Source organism: Acomys russatus, chromosome 20 (assembly GCF_903995435.1).
Source record: "Acomys russatus chromosome 20, mAcoRus1.1, whole genome shotgun sequence".
NCBI classification, from domain to species: Eukaryota; Metazoa; Chordata; class Mammalia; order Rodentia; family Muridae; genus Acomys; species Acomys russatus.
This window is the reverse complement of record NC_067156.1, coordinates 33,985,668-33,990,145: the sequence shown is the minus strand read 5'-3', so window position 1 is coordinate 33,990,145 and position 4,478 is coordinate 33,985,668.

Below are 4,478 nucleotides of genomic sequence, written 5' to 3'. Positions count from 1 at the left end.
CTTAGAAGGCCTTCACAGCCATGTCTCTTCCATGTCATTGTTCTGCCTTTTACAAATGGCAGGAGTGGAGATATTCTGTCCCAACTGGTCCCGGATGGAAAACTTTACAATCAAAGTCCTTCTCTTTGGGCACAGGGACTCTAATTGATTTAAGACAGCTGATGTTGCTGTTATTTACGTTCCTTTTGCTTTGGGGCTGGGGTGAGATAAAGAGTATTTATTGTGTTTCTTTTTTTTCTTTTCTTTTCATTTTGTATCACGTTCATGTCCAAAGAGAAGATATTTTCAAATGCCTATTGATAGAAGTTAGTACTAAGCCATGTGTTTTTGCCTTTGTTGTTAATAGGAAAATAAAGTTATAGATAGGTAAGTTGACAAAGGCCATAAAATGGTAGTATATATTTAAGTAGAAAATTATGTATTTTAAAGTGTGTAACTACTGAGCGTATATCGATTGCCTGGCAAATTAATACTGTTTTTTTTTTCCCTTGTGGACCACAGACTGTATTGGTAAGGCCATCTCTAAGAGTGTCCTTGGCTGTAATGCTAAGTATCTGGCACAGGTAGCAAGCATGGCCCCTTATAGGAAACACAAGGTTTTTGAACCCATGCAATTTTTCACTACAATGTACTTTTTTTCCCAGGAAATTTTATCTTCAAATTTTCTTACTTTAGAAAATATTTGTTCATATTTATAGCAAAGAATTATTTTTCAGAAATACTAGTGAAGATTGACTGATAGTGAATGCCTGTCTTCTTACATCATGTGAATTTTGTGGGTTTGGTTTTTTTGTGTGTGTGTGTGTTTTTTTTTTTTGTTGTTGTTGTTTTTTTGTTTTGTGGCACAGATATTATACATCAGGGTTTTCCGGCTTTCGTTTACAAACTTGAGAATCTATTTTTAGCAGCATTAAAATATGCCAGACATGTTGCTACTGTCCGCTTGGGTGGCGTTGTCTGTGGGTGCATCATGTGGTCAAGCATTTGTAGTGTGAATCAGTTAAATACAAAATTGTTTAGAAATAGTAGCTGAAATCAAAATGATTGTGTATAGTCAATTTGAAGAATCACACCTTTTTCTAAATTGGATGTTTCTGCAAGATTCTCTTCTAGGTACAGAAATCATCTTTTAGGTAGATGGTTTTTATTTGAACTGCCTTTTAAAAAGTTAAAACGTCTAGACACTAAGACTTACATGTTTTTAGCACTGATGGAATTGTTACCATTTTAGAAGAGAGTAACCAAACTTTTTGGAAACTGTTTAATTTACCTAATTATTTTCAATGGAACTCTGGTGGGCCAATCACACTGTATCAGACCCTCACTGTAGAAGGAGCTGGAGACTCTGTGGTTAGAGATCGCTGTTCCTGTCCCTTTTATATCTAGCACTTTATGACATAGGAAACAAAGAGAATGTACAGTGTTACCTGGATCATTGTGCAATAAAGCTGCTGAAGCCACCATGTGTGGTTTAGTGTGATATTCAAAACACATGTAAGCACATGTCCTGAGACATTTTAAAACATAAAGCTTTAACAGGAATCAGAAAACGAAGCTGTTTCAAACACTGTATCACTGTATAGAAATACTGCTTAGTAGAATTTCATTTTTAATAAAAAATAAATAAAAAGAAGTCAGGTGTAGTTATTCAAATTTGCACTCTGGGAATTTTCACTATGCTTTGTGGAAAACTGAAAAAAAAAACACTTATTAAAAGATGCTTTGCAGCACATGCTTTATTTTTAATTACATATATGTGACTGTGTATGTACACATGAATGTGAGTGCCAGTGCAGGCCAGAAGTATTGGATGCCCTGGGGCCAGAGTTACATACAGGTGATTGTGAACCATCTGACACGAGCTGCTGTGAATTTAGGGTCCCCTGGAAGAGCAGTATTCACTCTTTACCACTGAGCTATCGCTTCAGCCCTCATATGTTAAATTTATGGAATTATTTTGAACGTTTATTTAATTCCTCTGCAAGTTATCATTAGAAGAGATTAATATGAAGCTAATTTATTTCAATTGTCTCCTTATAATGTCTTAACATTCCTTTTATGGTCTACAGTAGATTACATTTGATCAGGTGAGTGGTCTTTTAATTCATGTGTATCTTTTTGGGTTATGAGGCTGTTAGTTTTGGTCAGCAGGAGACCACAGTGTTTTTGCTAATGGGTCTTACTTTTTTTTTAAATTAACAATCAATCAGTGAATGGGTCCTAATATATTCCTATAATTAACAAGAGATTCAGTGGGTCTGGTAGAATAGACCTGCAGTCCTAGCTGCTCTGATGAGTGAGGCAGGGAGATCTCAAGTTCAAGGCTTGTCTGGGCTACACAAACTGAATTCCAGACCAGCCTGTTTCAATTTTTAAGATAAAATAAAATGTCTAGGGCTATAGCTTGGTGGCAAAGAGGTCCCAGGATTTAGTCATAGCACCATGGGGGCGGGGGGGGGGGAGAAAAAAATGAGACCACCCCATACAATAATATTATTATGTCATATATATGTGTATATATACAACAAAGCCGTACAAGTAATTCCCACATTCACAGTTCTCAGACAGCAACTCTGTGAAACTGTACACTCATTCTCACATTCATAGTAGGAGCCAGAACTGTCTCCTTTTGGGACACAGATCCCTTTTTGTCAGGCTGGTGATCTAGTTGTGTCCCCAGAGCACGTCCCATGTGAGAATACATTATTGAGAACTAGTATTTTGAGATAATGGGATTCTTTCACCTAAAAAAAAAAAAAACTTAAAGGAATTCAGTTTTGTTAAGTTTGGTTTACAACTAATTTTACAGAAAGTTGCTGACTCCTGCTGCATTTGAGACAATGTGTATTAGGCCTAAAGTGAACAAGGCGGTGAATCTGGTGTCTCGTGTTCGTGCAATTTAATAGAGATGAGAAAACAGCTGTGGTGCAGGAGGGGATGAGGGGATGCTGGATGGAGTTCTCATCACACAGGGTGTTATTGGTCCCCCCAAGAGCCACAGACTAATAAAAAATTCCAATGCCAGGCACACTTCCCTGCAAGTTGTTGGTCAGGGGTGTCCAAGAGACTCCCAACATAGTATAGGTTACTGCCTTCACCCTTGGCTGCATGCAAGAACTTGAAGGTAAGATACTACTAATGATGATGCCACATGCTTTGGGCATTGGACTTGGTGGAATTGGGCTGTACTGGCCTATACTGAGCTGTACTGATTTCTTGAGGACTGCCTCTTCTAATATCAGAAGGTGCAATGCAAGATGCCAAGGGAGAAAAGCAATGATCCTACCCAGCTGTAAAGCCTTCAAACCACAATAACAAACAGCACAGCATTGTGGAGGAATGTCTTGAGTGGATGTAACAACTATCAATAAAGTGCTGTTTAGCCAGTCAGCTGGGCAGAAGGACAGGAAGTAGAAGGCGGGACTTTCTGGAGACGGGAGAGGAGCTAGGAGTTGACAGTTAAGAGAGGGCAGTTAAGTAGATAGTTGACAGGAGTTAGAAGAGAGAAGTGCCCCTCCACCCCACCCACTCGCCAAGGATCAGATTGGCAAGTGCTTGGGATATATGTAGGTTATAAGGATTAGTTTATTTTAGTTTGTTGTTAGATTAGTAGCACTTTAGATTCTGCCCGATAAAGTGCTTGCTGCTTTGAATTTCGTTTTAGTGTCTCTGTGTCAGTTATTGGCTTCCTAGCCTGAACAGACACAATTTATTGTAACAAATTGGCATGCAACAAATTTAGTGTATCCACACCCTTTAAAAAAAACATACTTTTGTTATACTTTGGTGGGGGGAGTAGCTCCCAAGAGAGAACCCAAATAATAAAAATAGACACTGTCTGTGTCAGTGTTGCTATGGCAGAAGGCTCCTGGATCCTTTTTCTTTTCTTTCTTTTTTCTTTTTTTGTTTGTTTATTCAGGGAGAAAGGCAGAAAGCTGAGAGATGAAGAGGCTAAGTTACCAACAATGAGAAGGGAAGAAAGAACCAAGCTTTTTTCCATAGAGTGATGGCAGCTGGAATTCAGAATTCATCAGCTGCAAGGTGTTTGTCAGCTCTCTCTGGAAAGGGTCCATCTATGCAAATTAGCAATAACTAAATTAAAAAGAATGGTGGACAGGGCTTCGCTTACTGAAGCCTAAATTGGCGCAACTGACCCAAGACATAGAATTTTTTGTTAACTCTTGAATATTACTTGAAAATTTTGTAGGTTTTGACTGGAATTGAGATGAAATATTTGTGCAGGGCAGTGGTGGCACACATCCTTAATAATCTTAATGCAATGGAGAAAAAGACAGGTGGATCTCTGTGAGTTCTAGACCAGCCTGATCTCCACAGGGTATGACTCCCTGCTCATAAGTTACTTGCAGAGACAGCCTAGGATTTAAACTCACAAACTTTTCCTTTGTATGCTGAGTTGAGGTGTCACTGCTCTGGCAGCCGGCTCATCCCTTTAAACGTCAGCTACTTTTATGGGGGGG